General features: G+C 50.8%; 1 protein-coding gene across 1 annotated transcript in view; it reads right to left on the reverse strand.

Annotated features, from left to right (window-relative positions):
* LOC146839132 (uncharacterized) overlaps positions 1 to 12,882 on the reverse strand; it is a 47,605-nt gene extending 34,723 nt beyond the window's left edge. The window contains exon 1 of the mRNA XM_085603132.1: positions 12,723 to 12,882. The gene's annotated coding sequence lies outside the window, so the exon portion shown is untranslated. The remainder of the gene's footprint in view (positions 1 to 12,722) is intronic.
* Positions 12,883 to 21,329: the final 8,447 nt, after the last annotated feature.

Genomic DNA, 21,329 nt, shown 5'->3' on the forward strand with positions numbered 1-21,329 from the left:
ACCCAGATTTCTGGGGGCACTCCCACCACCTGGGGGATTACTGCTGACAGTAATAGGTGGTGTGACAGGAGTAATTGGAGGAACAGTTTTGTTTTTAGCCCTTGGGCAACCGCTGTCAGTTTTCCAATGCCCAGGAGTTTTACACTCATGGCAGTAGGGCTTTTTAGCTGTGGTAGAGGAGGGAGCTTGGGACCCACCACCCTGTGTGGAGTTTTGGGGCCCTGAGGAAGGTTTCTCTTTTTCTTTATCCCCACCCTTCTCTTGAGGCTTGGTGGTATCTTTCTTTTGGTCACCACCCTGGTTTTTAGGCCTGATCCTGGTCCTGACCCATTTATCTGCCCTCTTTCCCAATTCTTGGGGAGAGGTCAAATCTGAGTCTACCAGGTGTTGATGGAGAAGCTGGTTTTGACAATTACTTAAAATCTGTTCTCTCATCATCAAATTGTACAATCCTGTATAATCAGACACCTTACTTCCCAGCAACCAACCCTCCAAAGCCTTAGTGGCACATTCCACATATTCAGACCAGTCCTGGGTCTGTGTCTTCTGGGTGTCTCTGAACATTAACCTGTACTGTTCAGTGGTTAAGCCTAACCCATCAACTAGGACACTCTTCAGGACTCTGTAATTTCTGACATCCTCTTCTCTAACAGTGAGGAGTCTATCTCTGCCTCTCCCCTCAAAGGAGAGCCATAAGATTGCTGCCCACTGGTCTTCAGGAACCTGCTGCACTTTGCAGGCTCTCTCAAGAGCAGTCATCCATTTGTGGATGTCATCCCCACTTTTGTAGGGGGGCACAATCTTGGACAGGTTCCTATTGTCAAAGACCCTATCTTTGTCCCTAGGGACATTGCTGCCACCAGTGGGTATAGACCCACTCTCTCTATGCTGCCTAGCCTTGCTCAGTTTCTCTTCCATCAGGGCTACCTCTAGCTCCTGCTTCCTGATCCTCAGCTGGGCTTCTTGCATCTTGGCCTCATGTTCCCTCCTCTGAGGGGTGGTCATCCTTCTCCTGGAGTGACCTTGAGAGCCTCTAGAGCCATGGGAAGCATTGGATTCACCAGAGTGATTCCTTCGCCTCCCAAGCCCTGGGTTAAGTCCACTGGGGAGATCCAATGGGGTAAACCCACTGTCGGTCCCCAATAGCCTTGGTTTAGCTGGGCCAAGTATAACACTTGGCACTGGGCTAGTTCTCCCTTCATCCTCACCACTTTCTGTATCCCCATCACTTTCCTCCTCTGTAGTATGGTGTTCATCTAAGGGATGGCTATTGGAAAGGGGTACCTCAGTGGCATCTTCAGAAGGGGGGCCTCCTGTTCCTGTCCCTAAGGGGGCTAACTGGGAAGCTTTCTTGAGCTCTCTTTGATTTTCATCATTTTGCAAGAGTTCTCTGAGCACAGCAGAGGTAGGGTTCTTGGGCTGTTTAAGGCCTCTAAGAGTTGCCAAATGCCTGAGCTCATTCTGATTAAGGGTAGCAAAGATGGATGGTGCCCTCGGGGGGTCACTCTCAACAGAGATGGGTACAGTGGACCCCTCTGCCCCAGCCATTGCTCTTAAGTGTGGGTGGATGTGTTGCAATCTACCTACACTTGGGTTTACCTACTAAACCTATCTAGTAGTTGTAGTCAGGGTGTGCTACTCCCTTTGCTCTACAACAACTAAGTTCAGTAGAACTTAAGTATATCTAATCTTGTTTTATATGTACCTACAGGTACCTATGTGATCTTTCAATTGGTAACCAAGAGATTACAATGGTAAAACACAGCAAGCTCAAATCCAACCGCTGCTCACCAATGTGAGAAGTTGGCCTGGTATATGCTGTTCACTAGTTCTAGTGACCACCTTGTACCATGCCAAGCAACCCTTATGGTGTGGTTGTAAGTCAACCTTTTCGGACTAGCTGCCCTAGTGGTAGCGTAGGCTAAGCAGTCTTTGAGGCTAAACTCGTGATGCGTGTTAAGCAAGCTGTTTTACCAATAGTAACCCCCTTTTATACCAATGAAAGGACACCACACAGATATATATTCAAAATATATATGTATTTATTTCTCAAAGTAACCCCAAGTCTCTTTATGAGCACAGGAGCACAAATCGTCAAACAAGATTATCACAGAATACACAGAAGTTGCACTTTATATGGATAGGCCCTGGTGGCCACTCGAACCATATACTAAAATAGTGGTATAAGAACCACGAACAGAAAAGGGAAAAGGCCTAGGGCCTCTAGAATCGCTGGGCCTACAAGGAGCTAACTTCAGTTAGTGACCAGGAGGTCCACGGGTGGCGTGTGCAGAGCAAATAGTCACACGCGTGCTCCCATAGGTTTCAATGGGTGCGTAAAAAGTACAAAGTTACTGCAAAAGGAATCTTCCGGATGACCTAGGAACTTAAGACTTGGAACACAGGCACTAGAGATGTAATACTACACTTGGGCACAGGAGTGCCAGCTTTACCTCACCCACAGGAAGCGGGTGCATAGGCCTCGAAGTGCGTCGGGTTTCTTCTATCTGTTCCGTGGGGCCTGTAGACAAAAGTGCTGCAGGCGGTCGGTCGGGAAGAGATGCAGTGGATCCAAGAGTGGATCGGAGATGTTGAAGACCTGAAAGCAGAGGGGACAGTGTTCACAGTCACTAGCCAGTGACCAGCGTGGCACCAGGTGGGTACCAGGCGATGTCGGGTGCAAACAGGTGAAAGGTGTAGCTTGACTCTGCAGCCACGTGGTCCCTGAAGGTCGACGACGTCCAGGAGTCGAGTCACGAGCTGTCCCACGCAGGCTCTCGCTGTCGGCGGTGTCGGCGACTTGATCGAAGCAAACAAGCCTTGGCAAAAGCAAATGTTGTAGGCAAGGAGATAAGCTGATGGTTCTGACCAGCAAGGTCAGAGGAACTGCTCCTTTGGAGGGGAGCAAGGGCCAGTCTGGAGCAACCAGACCAGCGGTGTTTGTCGTAGATTTCGTCGCCAAGATGGCCACTAGCCCGCGGGCCAGCAACCGGTTAGGCGCGTCGAGTGGCAAAAGGCAGAAGGGCCCCACGCAGATCGTGGAGATGCTGGAGGGCTCACCTTTGGTGCAGATGCTGCTCGAGGGTTGGGCTTCTCAGGACCCAAAGCACAACTTGGAGGGAGCCTCGGTTGTTGCACTGGTCAGCTTGTCGTAGTCGTTTCAAGATGGCTGGCTCCACGTGTCTCGGTGCCTCCACGGGTCTCCTCTTTGCAGGGACTGTGGATCGGGCGGTGAGAGGTCTGGAGGTCCAGGTCTTGTCAGTCTCTGGGCTCGGGCTCCGGCGGGAGGCGGCGGCAAAGCAGACGTTGATTCGCTGGATGGTGCTTGCGTTAGCAAGGTGGTCACTCCCTGACCACAGGGGAGATTGGCTTCAGTCCTCTGTGCAGCAGAGCGTCGAAGTTCCCGTCTTCTTCTTAGTTTCAAGTTGATTCCAGGATGTCTGAAGTCTTAGGACACAGCTCCTACCTTTAAGCGGATTCTAGGGGCCGGACTACCTGCTAGGTCCCTCCCTAAGGGTGGGACCAGGAAGGGGGGTGGTTACACCCCCAATCCTTTGTCCAGCTCGCCCCAGGCCCGGGACTGGTGTGCCCCAGGACCGGTTTGAACTGGCATATGCCCCGAGGCTCCTTGTGAGCCACAGGCATGTCTGGTTTCTTTCAAGCCCTACCTGACCAATACACAAAATCCTGTCTGGGGTGGTGCACGCACCTCCCCTGGCAGGAAAACCCTTTGTCCACACCTCCCAAGCTGGAAGGACTCCCAGCAGCAGGAGGGCAGACTTGTGTCTGTGGTGGCAGCATCCATTTTGTGGAGCTGAGGCTATGTCTGATTTTACCCGGGTTTCAGGTACTGTACATGTCGTGTCCCTCTAGAAGGGTGGAATGCTAACCCCGTCGCCAGAATTGGCGAGGGGTTAGTATTCCAATTCGTATGACACCTTACTCGACATGTTTTGATAAACCCAAACCAAAGATAGCATTTACCCGCGAGGTTCATAATGCACTTAAGAGTATATGGTATGACGATATCTGGAAACAGTAGAAGGAAGTTGTTCCGACCACTGCAGACAGGCCCAGCTCATGCCAGAGCACCATCTCACATGGAACCAAGCACTCTGCCTTCAGGATTGTTAAGGCCTGCCATAGGAGTGACTTATAGGTTACCAGGTGTCCCATTTAAGGTTAGGTATAGGTATACTACACCTAAGTAAGAGGTGGTTACACCAACTTACCCCAGCTGAGTGATCAGCCAGTTGTGTCAGATTTGTTAGGCCAAGCCTGGGGTGGCATAATACATGCTTCAGCCCCGGGCAGGCCTTGGGTACACCAATGCCCTGGGTACCTAGTGTACACTGGTACAGGGGCTGACAGGGTGATCCAATCAATTGGGTATGTACCTAGGGTACATGGAGTCCATTTTAAAGAGAGAGCAGATGGGCTGAGGTCCTGAATGGCAGGATCTCAGGCCAACTAAGTCGAAAAACCAGCTAGACACTAGGCAAAAATTTGGGGGTAACCATAGTCAGATATCCACCTTCCTACACCGAGGTTCTAATTCATCACCCTCAATCGCAATCTCACCCGGATTCTCCATACCAGTCTCAAGAACACCAAACTCCACCAGGATACAGTGGTCACAATGGTCACAGCGACAAAGCCAATCACCACATCAAAAGTAACTCAAAATACCAGTACAATAAAATCACCTACAGTCCCACGGGCACGTTCGATCCACAGAAGGGGGGCTATAACCCCACTAGTCAGGGGATAGACAATTTAAATTTTGACATCCAAGCCCTCGCCGATCCATTCTCCCATACGTCGGAAATGGTAGAATACCTTTGGCAGGATAAACAAAACGATACACAGAATTGCCACTCAAACTACACGGGATCAGCCTCTAAGATATATATCACTTAACCAAAAAAAGGCATCACCCATCAATTCCCCAGTTCGTTTAAGCGAACCATTCCCAGGGCAACTGCCCCACTCGGACCACAGTGCCAACTCAGCTCCATCAACATCTACCGTATGGCCCCACTTGCTAAGTACAATGGATACAATTGGTAAAGCAATGATTTTACACGCAGACAAATTAGATACCCAAGTAGACCTTCTAAATATCCTTGCAATCCATGTTCAAGGGGTCGAACAAAAACTGCAAAGCTTCAATGAGAAGACCCTGAAGGTACAGCAAGAACTAGCCTCAGTTCCAACCATACTTACTGAATTACTGAACACAACAAGGGAAGTTGCAACTAAGCCTACAACCCCAACTAAGAAAGATAAAACAAAAATATTAGAGCAAGAAAACGTAGCCACCAAGGGAATTAACCTAGATTGTCCCAATCCTTCTGTAGGACAAAAAAGTAGCGTAACAGAATCAACACCCACACTGATTAAACTTACCGAGTACCCATACTTAAGCTACCAAGTGTTCCCGACAACTTAAGCGCCTAGGATTCTCCATCTCAAGATCAACACAATAAATCATTGGAAAGACAGCTAAAAGCCCCTACGATTCTATCAAAGCGGAAACGTAAATGACCGAGAAAATCCAGAAAGCGCAAATAAACAAGCCAGGTATCAGATCAGTCCCTGGCAACATCAATTCAAACACCGCAAGAAGATATCGTAACCCATAGCAGTACGGAAGCGGCAACCCCCAAGGAGCAATCAACTTTTTCCCCAAATTTGCCTGTCACGTTCAATACCTCGAACCAAAACTTAAGGGAGTCACCTCCGCCAAGGAAATTATATAGTTTATTCAAATCTGGAGCTGGGAAGGGAAAATACAATTCTAAAACTCAGGCAACACAAGTATCAGTGAGATGCCTCAAGTCGGCAGCAAGGAAAATAAACCAGGGCGCGCCCCCCTCGGTTGAAGAAACCGGTACCGACGTAAGGCGACCTGCGGAAACAAATGGGGGAGGCGCAAACCACCAACAAAAAAACAGATCAGAACCTCGGGATCCATCCCAGACCCCACGAGAGCCAATGGTGGCGAAATACACGGAAAAGATTTTGCATAATGAATTGGAGTACGATCCCCCAGTTAATAACAAAGTCGTCTTCAATCCACAATACGCCTCAAGGGGAACGCACAACATATTAAATAGAAATGTCTTGCTAAAATTATTCCAAGCTCTCCCATCCCTAAATCACATAAACACCAACGACATCGAAAGTATTGAATTTAATCAAAACCTGAGTTTCACCGGACACGAAGTTACAATAGCCACATTTTCCAATAAAATGCACATCGACCTCATTTGGCAGCAGAAGGACACGTTTGACAAATGGGGAATTGAGTTAAAAAAGATAATTCCCCCGCGTTATCCCAGCCCATTACAACCACTCCCTAATACCACGAGTCTCCTAAAAGGGGCAAAAGGCCCAGATCATCAAAGTCAAACGAGGGATAAAGAGCACCAGGCCAGGAAAACTACTATCACTCTTGATTACCCCGAAGCCGGGAAGCTTTCGACCCCTTGAGTATTAAATAGAGAAGGCACATCCTTGGGAATGGCATGAACATCTTCAACACTAGCCTCCCATTCACACCACGGATGTAACATCTGCTCCTGGAACGTGCACGGCCTTCACTCAAAATTAGAAGACCCAGATTTCATGGATTTTATCACAGAATATAACATTCTCCTTTTTCAAGAATCTTGGCAGACAACTCCATCCCCCATAATAGGTTTTAAGGAATTTCTGAACCCAGCTAAGAGAGCCACCAAATACGGAAGAGCAAAAGGAGGTCTCTCTACTTTTATTTCTACAGAAATTCCATGGCAGGCTTCCATTGTAGATTTAGATTGCTCCTGGATGTTGTGCGTCAAAATAGACGTCCCGGAGACCTACACCCTGCTCATCCTCAACATCTATATTCACCCTGCATCTAATCTAAAGAAGCTAAGAATTGAACAACTAAGTACTTCATTAAAAACATTAAAACTTGCCTATTTAGATGCTAAAATCATTCTGTCGGGCGACTTTAATATGAATTTACAATACGATAGGAGTAAGGGAAAAAAGGGCCCCATACAAGCCCCCAACCGACAGGATACTTCCTGCAAGAAATGCGCATCTCGCTTGAAAGACCTTTCAATGCGCATACTCAATGGCCAAGGTCCGGCTGACCGGCCCGCAGCATACACCAGGGTTACACAAAAAACACGCGCTACTATAGATTATACCTTTACAGATTACGACCTTTTTCCATACATCGCGAATTTTCAGATAAAAGATAGGGCGGAAAGTGATCATCAGCCACAATCTTTTACATTATTAATATCTTTCAAAACCTCAGCGAAAGTAAATGCGCTATCATCTTTAACACAATGTTATAATTTAAAACGCCTCCGCTGGAATAAGAACAACATCGAGGCCATCGCAAACACTTACACCAGTCTTTTGGAAAAGTCCAATCCCGAAACACTAACCATAAAAACTTGGGAGTTTTTTATATATGAAATTAGCAATATATTTTTTAAAAATACCCATGCCCGCAAAGCTGGAAATTCAAGAGGGGCCGCCTGGTTTATCAATAATCTGAGGAAACAAAAACAACAACTAAATAAATACCTCAGACAATTACAATCTCGGGGACCAGAATGCCACCAGGAACTTCTACTGTTAATCGCAAAAACTAGAAAACAGCAAATAAATTACATAAAACTCACAAAAAAAGAGCACCAAGAACATATCTGGGCCAAACTTCATTACGCTTGCAAATTGGGGGATTCCAGGCTTTTTTGGGAACAAATAAACCAACTAACCAATGGCCGGAATCAACATCATCATTCGGATATACTGGAGGCCACATGGAGAACCTACATCGAACTCCTATACAACGGAGCTGCACCTCGATAGGCTTCAAACTGTGAAGCACTAACAGTGAAGGAGGCTGGAGGCCGAGATAAAGTTAATGGTATCAATAACCTCGAACCACTTGAGAATTCAGTGTTGTTCACAGAAATTCAAGTGCTAAAAATTATAAAGAACTTAAAATCGGAGGGAGCCCCAGGTCCGAACGGACTACCAAATGCCCTGTTTCGACATGACCCCGCATTCTGGTCCCAAGTTCTGACTCCTCTTTTTTCCAAAGTTACAGCAGATTGTTTGATCCCTGAGTCCTGGAGAGGAAGTGTCCTTAATCCAATCTATAAGTCGGGTTCCCGTTCGGACCCCTCCAACTACAGACTGATTGCGTTGATCGACGTAGAGGCGAAAATTTACGCATCTAATCTCTTAGTAGAATTAGAGGCTTGGGTTAGTCTAAAAAACCAAATACTTCCCACGCAAACCGGAATTCGGGCGGGGATGGGCACCCTAACGAACATCTCTGCAGTCACTCTTTTAGCTAATCAGGCCTTCATAAAACCAAGGCCCATGTATGCCTGCTTCGTGGACCTTAAAGCGGCCTTCGACAAAGTTTCGAGAGCCTCTCTATGGGCTAAGATGCAGGCCTGGGGGGTCCCGTCTAGACTCTTGGAGGCCATTATCAACCTGTACTCTCACACCTGGGCACAAATCAAGAAAGGAGACGGGTCCAGTGCCACCGGCAAGATCCCAACATTAAATGGGCTAAAACAAGGTTGCGTATTAGCGCCTTGTTTGTTCAACATTTATACGTCAGATCTTGACAAGTGCCTTCAGTCAATTCCAGCTGACCCCCCAAAACTGGGCAAATAACCAACGCCATGCCTTCAGTACGCAGATGACATAGTACTGCTAGCACAAACACCAGCTGGCCTGCAGAAACTGATCACGGGACTAGGAGCCTACACCACCTTCAACCAGCTTACGATCAATCACCAAAAGACTAAAGTAATGCGTTTTTCAAAACATAATAAAACACCGTCCAGGCATACCTTCTCCTGGAAATTGGGCGAACAACCATTGGCCCGCGTTACCTCCTACAAATATCTAGGCTTCGTGCTAGACAGCAAGCTTAACTTTAAACAACACGTGGAACAAGGAAGTATAAAAGCAAAACAACTGTTGTTCGCCTTTAAAGTCCTGAAAAAAAAGCTCATAGGTTGTTCTACCAGTCACCTGCTACAAGTGATAACCGCAAAATTTCTACCCTCCATCTCGTATGGCTCAGAAATCTTGAACACCAAAGATGCCACCACCCTAAATACAGCACAATCCATATTTTTCAAAAGACTGTTCTCAACCCCGTTACACATCTCACAAGACCAAATCCGTTTAGATTTTGGATAAAAAAATCAGATTATGGCCACACAAGGTGCCTTAGTGAAGTACTACTGGAGGATGAGGGAGGCAGAAGATAACACTCTAGCCCACCGTTGTTGGGTTGAGATTGAAAGTCAAGCTCGACAAGCTAACTCGACGACGACAATCCTGCAGGAATCCTTGTCGGCGTTACAGCTAGAGGAGTTCTGGTCAATACCAGTAACGTATTCTGGATTAAAAAACGCGGTGAATTCCGCAATTAAGAGGAACTCCCTACTAACTGACAAAAATACTTTTTTTAAAAAATACCACGCCTGGGATGTGATACAGACATATCAGAGGCTAAAACCGCAACGGTACCTGATTGAACATATCTCTTATCATAAAAAGCATTACCTGATGTTGCTACGACTGGGATCATTCCCCTCAAAAGATTTAACCCCGCAATGGAAATTCGTATGGCCATCGAAGGAATGTCGCGTTTGCTGTCAAGGGGAGGAGTCATCATTACATTTATTATGCATATGCCCTTTTTTACTGAAAACACGCAAATCCATTCTTCGGGAGATTTTAAGGAATGAGCAGATCAGAACATGTAGAGCTGCGGTCATTAGGTGTCTCGGAGGGCTCTCGACTCCACTCTCCTGTAGCGCCATAAAATATTCTGGAAAACAGCAGCAAAAGAATTGGACACAATTTCTACAAGCCAAGTAGCTATTATACAACCCGCTGGCTGACTTCTTACTGTGGTCATGGTTCTTTTAAGGTTTTCTTTTTTGATTAATGTTTAAAAAAAAAAACATTCATAACAATAATTTTTATACACATATGCTCATTTCATGTTTAGAATCAGTACTTTATGATGGTTTGCCTTCCTTTTATGATTTTTAAAGAATCAATAAAGTATTTTTTGACTTTGACTTTGACATACCTGGTATCACCATGGTTGCAGCTGTGGATAATTACTGGGGTTTTATTCTTTCTTTTCTGCTTAGGCTTAGTTACTGTTTTCGACTTGCGTATTAGTGGTACTTATCTTAGACAGAGCTCTGCAGCTTCGAACGTGAACTTGATTTTAAAACCACATGTTTCTTCACGCCGTGAACAAAGAGACTTGTCCAATGTGAACATTACAGCGATTCCTATTCCTGATGGGATAGTTTGGGACAAGGTTGGCTATGATGTATTCGGACCTACGGAACTTTTAAAAATAGCACAAGTATTTAAAATTTTGTTAAATTACATCATTACCTCCAGTACATTTTCTGATGATTGGGACTCTGAAACTGTTAATAACATGTTGTCTGATTTAGAAAAAAAATGCCCCATTTCCGAACACCGAAATGTTAGAAGGTACTTCAGACTATGACACTTTGTACGGTTACCGACATTATGGTCATCATTTTTTTCACAAATCTATATCACCTAGAAATGATTTCGAGTACCACCAGTGGGAACATTGCCCTACACCACCAAAAAGTAGTTCGCAAACATTTGCACAGACATTTTCATATTTTACAAGGTTTAACACTTCTGACCCAACCTCATATTATTATAAAGTTGCACCCACATCGGCACTGAAAAATATGTTGACAAACACAAAACAGATTTACTCAGCTTCCTTTATTGCCCAACTGTCTGAACAGGATTTCGTCCTATGGAAGGACACTAGACTTAAAATCATTCTGGGGTTCTAGAGTCTGGCAAGTCCAGGGAACAGAAGCGCTATTTAGAGCATGCCTCATTCCACAGCAGCTGATATTTCTGAATGACACTGTGCAACAGACATCCTGTCTTGGACTAGCCAAGAACAAGGACCTGAACACACCTCGGTTTCCAACACCGTCACAAATGGAGGGGTGCAAAATTCAACATCACAAGAAGGGGCAAAAATAGATGACATTTTTCAGTACAATAGATCAGACCCTGATTGGAAAGGATGGTTGGTTTGGCCCATAGACACGAACAGATGTCAGAAAAGATTCTGGGGTACCAACAAAGGGTTCAGTATCCATAGGCCAGACCCACGCTACGCAAAAAGAGAACATCCGGGGGTGGTGACATCATACAGTGTTGGGAAGTTGTGCCTTGATTGGTTGAAAACACTCACACAGGTGAAACATCTCTTATCCCTACCGTCAGATGATGTGGACTTACGGGATTTTTTATTAGGTTCCAGAAAGCCATGTGACAAACGTTTCTTATATGATCTCTTTAACGAAATCCGGAAAATCTCCCATCAAGAAGCAGCGGAGAGACTTAGAGAAATAGACAGGATTAACCTAGAAAAGGCGTTAGCTGTAGTGGACAATGCTATGACGACATTAACATCCAGGATTTCTTTACTGGGCAACATTGTATCTTCACCTATTGATGTACTAGAACAAGACTTGTCCATGTTACAACACGGGCAATCACAGCAACGTTCTATTATGGGTAAAGTCATAGCTCTATAAAAATGCATTAAATAAATAAATAAACCTCCCATGCAACCCTAGACAGGCCTCACCTCCTCTGCATGCTCCTGGACAGGCCTCATCTCCTCTGCACCCCTGGACAGACCTCACCTCCTCTGCACCCCCTGGACATGCCTCACCTCCTCTGCCCCCTGGACAGGCCTCTCCTCTTCTGCACCCCTGGACAGGCCTGACCTCCACTGCACCCCCCTGGACAGGGCTCACCTCCTCTGCCCCCCTGGACAGGTCTCACCTTCTCGGCCGACCTGGACAGGCCTCACCTCCGCTGCACCCCTGGACAGGCCTCACCTCTGCACCCCTGGACAGCCCCACCTCCTCTGCACCCCTGGACAGGCCTCATCTCCTCTGCACCGCTGGCCAGACCTCAGCTCCTCTGCACCCCCTGGACATGCCTCACCTCCTCTGCCCCCTGGGCAGACCTCACCTCCTCTGCACCCCATGGACATGCCTCACCTCCTCTGCCCCTGGACAGACCTCACCTCCTCTGCACCCCCTGGACATCCCTCACCTCCTCTGCCCCCTGGACAGGCCTCTCCTCTTTTGCACCCCTGGAGAGGCCTGACCTCCACTGCACCCCCCTGGACAGGGCTCACCTCCTCTGCCCCCCTGGACAGGTCTCACCTTCTCGGCCGACCTGGACAGGCCTCACCTCCACTGCACCCCTGGACAGGCCTCACCTCTGCACCCCTGGACAGCCCCACCTCCTCTGCACCCCTGGACAGGCCTCATCTTCTCTGCACCGCTGGCCAGACCTCAGCTCCTCTGCACCCCCTGGACATGCCTCACCTCCTCTGCCCCCTGGGCAGACCTCACCTCCTCTGCACCCCATGGACATGCCTCACCTCCTCTGCCCCCTGGACAGACCTCACCTCCTCTGCACCCCCTGGACATCCCTCACCTCCTCTCCCCCTCTGGACAAGCCTCTCCTCTTCTGCACCCCTGGACAGGCCTTCCCTCCTCTACACCCCTGGACAGGCCTCACCTCCTCTACACCCCTGGACAGGCCTCACCTCCTCTGCACCCCTGGACAGGCCTCACCTCCTCTGCACCCCTGGACAGGCCTCTCGGTGCTTCTCACAGGAGCTCTCGGTGAAGGATTCTCATTAAGGACAGAGGAGTCCAGAGTTCATTCCACCACATACAGCGCCTCTGACTCCGCCCTGAGCCTCGGGGCGCAATGCACAGGCCCCGAAGATAGACACTGCTCCCCTGGACAGGCCTCTCCTCCTCTGCACCCCCGGACAGGCCTCACCTCCTCTTCACCCCTGGACAGGCCTCACCTCCTCTGCACCCCCTGGACAGGCCTCACCTCCTCTGACCCCTGGACAGGCCTCACCTCCTCTGCACCCCTGGACAGGCCTCACCTCCTCTGCACCCCTGGACAGGCCTCAGCTCTGCACCCCTGGACAGGCATCACTTCCTCTGACCCCTGGACAGGCCTCACCTCCTCTGCACCCCTATACAGGCCTCTCCTCTCCTCCTCTGCACCCCTGGACAGGCCTCTCGTCCTCTGCACCCATGGACCGGCCTCACCTCCTCTGCACCCCCTGGACAGGCCTCTCCTCCGCTGCACCCCTGGACAGGCCTCTCCTCCTCTGCACCCCCTGGACAGGCCTCACCTCCTCTACACCCCTGGACAGGCCTCACCTCCTCTGCCCCTGGACAGGCCTCACCTCCTCTGCACCCCCTGGACAGGTCTCACCTGCTCTGCACCGCTGGACAGGCCTCTCCTCTGCACCCCTCACCTCCACTGCAACCCCTGGACAGGCCTCACCTCCTATGCCCCCTGGACCGGCCTCGCCTCCTCTTCACCCCTGGACATGCAGGCCTCACCTCCTCTGCACCACTGGACAGGCCTCTCCTCCTCTGCACCCCTGGACAGGCCTCACCTCCACTGCACCCCTTGACAGGCCTCACCTCTGCACCACTGGACAGCCCCACCTCCTCTGCACCCCTGGACAGGCCTCTCCTCCTCTGCACCAGTGGACAGGCCTCACCTCCACTGCACCCCTGGACAGGCCTCACCTCTGCACCCCTGGACAGGCCTCTCCTCCTCTGTACCCCTGGACAGGCCTCACCTCCTCTGCACCCCTGGACAGGCCTCACCTCCTCCGCACCCCTGGACAGCCCCACCTCCTCTGCACCCCTGGACAGGCCTCACCTCCATGCACCCCTGGACAGGCCTCACCTCTGCACCCCTGGACAGGCCTCTCCTCCTCTGTACCCCTGGACAGGCCTCACCTCCTCTGCACCCCTGGACAGGCCTCACCTCCTCTGCACCCCTGGACAGTCCTCACCTCCTCTGCACCCCTGGACAGGCCTCACCTCCTCTGCACCCCTGGACAGGCCTCTCCTCCTCTGTACCCCTGGACAGGCCTCACCTCCTCTGCACCCCTGGACAGGCCTCACCTCCTCTGCACCCCTGGACAGGCCTCACCTCCTCTGCACCCCTGGACAGGCCTCTCGGTGCTTCTCACAGGAGCTCTCGGTGAATGATTCTCATTAAGGACAGAGGAGCCCAGAGTTCATTCCACCCCATACAGCGCCTCTGACTCCGCCCGGAGCCTCGGGGCGCTATGCACAGGCCCCGAAGAGAGACACTGCTCCCCTGGACCTGCCCAGAGGCGCCGGGGGCAGGACTGTGGCTCGGACCGAGGAGCTTTAATACCACACACCAGACACGAGGCGCTACACACCAGGCACGTGTTCATCCATCAGAATAAGGGAAATTACGGAAATGTCCTGTTCCATTTCGCATCTTTCAGCCCCGGGACCTGATTCCGGTGATGCTGCTGCCCCCCCCCCCTTCCAAAAATTGACCTTTAACCCGGAAGTGTCCTCTCTGGGAGTGGGCAGATCTCCTGGGGTATTTATGACTTGTGGTGATGATCGCGTCTTGTGCAGCTGACACTGCACCCCACTACTGATGTCTGTCCCAATAGGGGTGTTATACTGTGTGTATCTCTTCTTGCGCATAACTTGTGATAATAAATGTTTAATACGAGGCGCCTTGACTCCTCCCCCCCCCCCTCCCCCAGGCCTCGTTCACGCTTTATAGACATCCTAAAATAAATACAGAAGAAACCCCTCCCTGTGGGGCTGCTGCTGCCTCTCCCTGGTGACCCCTGTAGTAGGTTAGAAGGGGCCCCTCTGCTTCTGCTTGTGGGAGGGGCCCCTCTGCGTCTCATGTGGGAGGGGCACCCTCTGCCTCTCCTTGTGGGAGGGCCCCTCTGCGTCTCATGTGGGAGATGACCCTCTGCTTCTGCTTGTGGGAGGGGCCCCTCTGCTTCTCCTTGTGGGAGGAGCACCCTACTTCTGCTTGTGGGAGGGGCCCCTCTGCTTCTCCATGTGGGAGGGGCACGCTCTGCGTCTCCTTGTGTGAGGGCCCCTCTGCTTCTCATGTGGGAGATGACCCTCTGCTTCTGGGAGGGGCCCCTCTGCTTCTCCATGTGGGAGAGGCCCCCAGCATCTGCTTCTGGGAGGGGCCCCTCTACTTCTCCTGGTGGGAGGGGCCCCTCTGCTCCTCCTTGTGGGAGGGCCCCCTCTGCTTCTACTTGTTGGAGGGGCCGCCTGCTTCTTCTTGTGGGAGGGGCCCCTCTGCTTCTCATTGTAGGAGAGGCCCCTCTTCTTCTACTTGTGGGAGGGGGCCCTCTGCTTCTCCTTGTGGGAGGGGCCCCCATTTTCTCCTTGTAGGGGGGAGGGGCCCCCTGCTTCTCCATATGGGAGGGGTCCCTCTGCTTCTCCTTGTGGGGGGAGCCCATCTGCTGCTCCATGTGGGAGGGGCCCCTCTGCTTCTCCTGTGGGAGGGGTCCCTCTACTTCTCCTTGTTGGAAGGGCCCCTCTGCTTCTCTTTGAGGGACCCCTCTGCTTCTCCTTGTGGGAGAGGCCCCTTGGCTTTTTCTGGGAGAGGCCCCTCTTCTTCCCCTTCTCATGTGCAAGGAGTCCTTGTCAGTCACACCTCAGACATGCTTCTGCTTCCCATACAAACACCTTTTACCTCATTCTTCCAAAGGCCCTCTTCACAACCACCCAACCTCATCCACACCCCAGACAGGGACAACCACACACCAGACAGAGAAGACTAACCACCAGACAGGGAGAACCACACACCAGACAGGGAGAACTACACACCAGACAGGGAGAACTACACACCAGACAGGGAGAACCACACACCAGACAGGGACGACCAAACGGACAGCCATACACCAGATAGGGACAACCACATACCAGACAGGGACAACAACTCATTAGACAGGGACAACCACTTAGAGGGACAACCACACACCAGACAGGGATAACCACAGACGAGACAGGGACAACCATACCCTGGACATGGACAAGCACACACCAGACAGGGACAACCACTCACCAGAGAGGGACAACCACACAACAGAAATTGAGAACCAAACACTAGACAGAGAAGACCAACCACCAGACAGGTACAACCACTGTTGGAGGGAGGACCACCGGGGAGTCGGGGGAGACTACTCCGGGGCACCTTCCTACCGCGAAGTTACAGCCGAGCGCCGCCGAGAAGCCTCCTAGGAGAGGTCCTTCTCCTGTGATCGTACTAGGCCCAGTAACACCACTACACAGGACTCCGTATCAGTTGCTTATCTTGGTACTTTATCAATGGTAGCACATTCAATATATTTACAGGGGGATCGAGTGATCCAGAAGAGTCTCAATGTCTTTGTGGGGGTAGGGTAGCGGGACAGTCTTAGTACCAGCCTGGTACGGGGAGGTTCTGCGCCAGACCTTGCGGGCTGGTCTCAAAGCAGCTCGGACGTGGAGAGCCGCGACGGTGTCTGCAGGGCTCGGGTGGTAGTTCCGCTTGGGTCGAGCCGCGACACAGTCAGCAGGGCTCCGATGGTAGGTCCGCTTCGGTCGAGCTGCGACGAGGTCAGCTGGGCTCTGATGGAAAGTTCAACAAGGTCGGGCCGCGACAGCGTCAGCAGGGCCCCAAAGGTTCGTAAAGGTCTTTTAAGCACGATGGAGCCGCGACGTCGTCAGCAGGGCTCAGAGGGTGGTTTCAGGATGAGTCTTTCTCCGTAGGGTCAGCTGGATCCGATCAGCAGGGCTCTTGACTCCGGGATACAACTGTCGTCTTGTTGCCGGGTCGCCCCAGATATAGGTCTGGAGCCCTTTGATGTCCGGACCCTTGCGCCCGGGGGGGCGGAGAGGCCGGGTTGGGAGCGGCCAGACACCCAGCAGGAGAGGCGCCAGGCCCCAGAGAGCTGTGGGGCGATCGCACCTAAGTGTGGAAGGACGGTTGGGGGTCCCATCGATACTGCCCTCCGCCGGGAGTGGGAAGGGTTCACGTGGTATCCCCCGGGCCAGGGGTTGGCGCCTCGATGTTGGGCCTCGCTGGGACCGAGGCCGGGTGGAGCGGGGTCACGTAGGTGGTTACGTAGAGTCACGTACAATCCAAAATGGAGGAGCCCCGAGGTGCATGGGACCTCGTGCGGCTCAGCGAGGGGGAACAGGACCACGCCACGAGGCCGGCTCCAACAACCACATACCACACAGCGACAACCACACACCAGACAGGGACAGCCACATACCAGACAGGGACAGCATACCAGACAGGGACAGCCACACACCAGACAGGGATGACCACCCACCAGACAGGTACAACCACATACCAAACAGCGACAACCACACACCAGACAGGGACAGCCACATACCAGACAGGGACAGCATACCAGACAGGGACAACCACACACCAGACAGGGATGACCACACACCAGACAGGGACAACCACACACCAGAAATGGACAACCACACACCAGACAGGGACAATCACATCCCAGACAGAGACAACCACATTTCAGACAGGGACAACCACACACCAGACAGGTACAACAACTCACCATACAGGGTCAACCGGTCAGGGGCAACTACACACCAGACAGGGACAATCATACACCAGACAGGGACAACCACACACCAGAAATGGGCAATCACATATCCAACAGGGACAACCACACACCAGACACGAACAACCAGACAGGGACAACCACAGATCAGACACGGACAGCCACATACCAGACAGGGACAGTCACATACTAGACAGGGACAACCAGACACCAGACAGGGACAACTATATAGCAGTGCAGAGCAGACAAATGAACATTCAGTAGCAAATGTTATGCTTTGTGTCCAGTCCACACTGCCTCAGAACATCTTTAACATACAGAAGTCAGTGTTTGAATTCATTCTCAAGCAGCTTGCACATGCCACTGTTCATTTGTTTCCAGGGACACACAGGCCCTCATAGGCACACAGAGGTACACAACTCACAGGCACTCAAAGGCACATACATGCACACACGCGCATATAGAGGCACACATAGGCACACACAGGCACTCATAGGCATACACAGGCACACACAGGCACTCACATGCATGCACAGGCACACACAGGCACTCATAGGCACACACAGGTACAAAACTCACAGGCACTCAAAAGCACATACAAACACACATGGGCACATATAGGCACACATAGGCACACACAGGCAATCATAGGCATGCACATGCACAGAGAGACACACACACAGGCACTGACATGCATGCACAGGCACACACAGGTACTCATAGGCACACACAGCCACTCATAGGCACACACAGGCACACATAGGCATGCATAGGAATACACAGGCACTCAGGGGCACCCACAGGTAGACCCAGTTACGCACAGGCACCCACAGGCGTGCAAAGGCACACATAGGCACACACAGGCACACACAGTCACACATGATAGGCACACCCAGACACACACAGGCACATACAGGAAGACACAGGGACTCACAGGCACACAGAGGCACTCAGGCACATGCAGGCACACATAGCCGCACACAGGCACTCATAGCCACACAGGCACGCCAGACACACTGAGGCACACCAAGTCACTCATAGGCTCACCCAGGCATACAAAGGCACACACAGGCAATAATAGGCACACACAGGGGAACACAGATACACAGAGCTACACACAGGCACTCAGGCACACCTAGGCACACTCAGGCACTCATAGGCACATACAGGCCCACACAGGCACTCATAGGCACACAGGGACTCAGGCACACGCAGGCACACAGAGGCATCCAGTCACTCATTGGCACACAGGAACTCATGGCCATACCCAGCCATACAAGGGCATACACAGGCCCAAAGAGGCACACGTAGGCACCCACAGGCACACACAGGCACTCATAGGCACAGCCAGGCACACATATGAACACAGGCACTCACACACACACACACATGAATACACAGGCATATACAGACACAAACAGGGCCTAGTAGACACACACAGAAACACATAGTCACTCACAGGCACTCAAAAGCACCGAAAAGCACAAATGGGCACCCACACAGGCATTCATAGGAACACAGTCCTATATAGGCACCCATGGGCACTCATAGGCACACACAATCCCTCATAGGCACACACAGCCAGTCATAGGAACATACAGCCACTCATAGGCATACACAGGCACTCCTTGGCACGCACAGGCACTCCTCGGCACATACAAGCACTCATAGGCACAAACAAGCACTCACAGGCACACAGAGGCACTCAGGCACTCATGGGCAAACACATGCACCCATGGACACACACAGGCATACAGATGCACACAGGCCCTCACAGGCACACAGATGCACACAGGCACTCGCATATGAATACACAGGCATAAACAGACACATACAGGCACTGGTAGACACACACAGGCACACTCAGGCACACACAGCCACTCATAGGCATACACAGGCACTCATGCTCACACACAGGCACTCATAGGCATAAAAAGGCACTCATGGTCAAACACAGGCACTCATAGGCACGTACAGGCACTCATGGGCGCATACAGACACTCATAGGCACAAGCAAGCACTCATAGGCACAAACAAGCACTCATAGGCACAAACAAGCACTCATAGGCACTGCTGTTCAAAGACACAAGGATGGAACTGACACGTCAATAAAAAGCCGGGAAACACATTCTTGGTAAAAAGAAATATGAAATAAAACCAGAATAAAGAGCAGAAGATTAACGGCTTCCACATTGCACCATTCCTGAGTTACCTATAATTATGCGGTGACAGTGTATTATGTGGATAAATGAACTGAAATGCAAGAGAGTGCCTTTGGGAGTCAGTGGGAGGGGGCAGAGTGAGGAGGAGACGAGATAAGAGGTGGGGGGACCCAGAAAAGCAGATACTTCCATCATGGCGCACACACCCCAGCAAGAGGAAGATGAGCGCAGATGAAGAGCCGTAACCACCCAACAACGGAGCCAGTTAATGAAATAAATATCACAGAAAACATTTCAGAAGTGAGACGTCACTCAGGCTCTCAGGGCACGCGTTAGATACATTGACAAGGGCGTGGGATGTGCCCTTTATGATTGTAATTAAGGAAGGATGCAGAGAACCTGTGGTGGCTGCCATGATCCAAGGAGGAGGAGAGTCAGAGGACAAGGGAACGAAGCGCCTGGACACCCTCACGGGTGACAAGAAGCGCTCTACGAATCTACAAATCTACCCCTTGATTGATGAAAAGAAGCTCCAGGGACCAGCATCAGCCACCAGTACTACAAGGGAACGAAGCGCCTGGATAACACCACGGGTGACAAGAAGCGCTCTATGAATCTACAAATCTAACGACTGAGAATTGAAAGAAGCTGCCTGGACCAGCATCAGCCACCAGAGGACAAGGGAACGGAGCGCCTGGATACCCTCACGGGTGACAAGAAGCGCTCTATAAATCTACAAATCTACTGAGTGATTGAAAGAAGCTGCTTGGACCAGAAGTCCACAGGTGATTTCACATAATATTTCCAGTGGTACGCCTGGAGACCAGTGCCCAGTGCAGCTTTCCAGTAGTACTAGAGTTAAACTTTACAAGCACTACATTGTAACTCTGCACCTGTACATTGGAGAATTGTCACTGTGTGCAAAGATGCTGTGTCTCGCAAATCACATTTCATCCTTGAGTAATAATTCCACTGGTTTCCTTGTTCTGTGTGTGTTCTAATCCCTCCCAACTTCCAGGATAGAATGCGCAGATTCTCACAACCTTTCGCGTGTGAACATTTGTAGATTCTTAATATTAACTGAGGACAGGACTTCCGGGTGCCATGGGAGCCAGATCCAGTCTCTCACAACAGAGGGTTGGCCTTTGCTCTCTTTCTTCAACCATCTTGCAGCGTCCCATCGTATTGTAAAACTAGACACACTGTGCACGACCAAGGTGGCTATATCCAGATAGTGCCCTTTATGCCCGTACGTGAGGAGACAAAAGACACACAAATGATGGATGGAATGCGGAACATATCAAACATTCACCCCCAGTCAAGAGATCTGGGTTAAATCCATTCTTCTTATGCTCACCATGGCATCCTAGTTTAGACCTGGCTATATGCAAATCAGTCTTGACCCTGCTTCTCATGGAAAAGTCCAGCCCGAACTGCCAAGCCAGGTCCTCCTTCGACAAGAAACAAGCATCCTAAAACTGGTTACGTGGTGACACCTCTCATCAGCCAGGCTAGCTTGAATCCAGTGGCACTGTGAGCCCGGGACCTACGTCTGGACATACCCAGAGCACTTAGGGCAAGAAATCTAAAGGCACACAAATGAT

This window comes from Triturus cristatus, chromosome 4_2, assembly GCF_964204655.1.
Source record: "Triturus cristatus chromosome 4_2, aTriCri1.1, whole genome shotgun sequence".
Classification (NCBI taxonomy): Eukaryota; Metazoa; Chordata; class Amphibia; order Caudata; family Salamandridae; genus Triturus; species Triturus cristatus.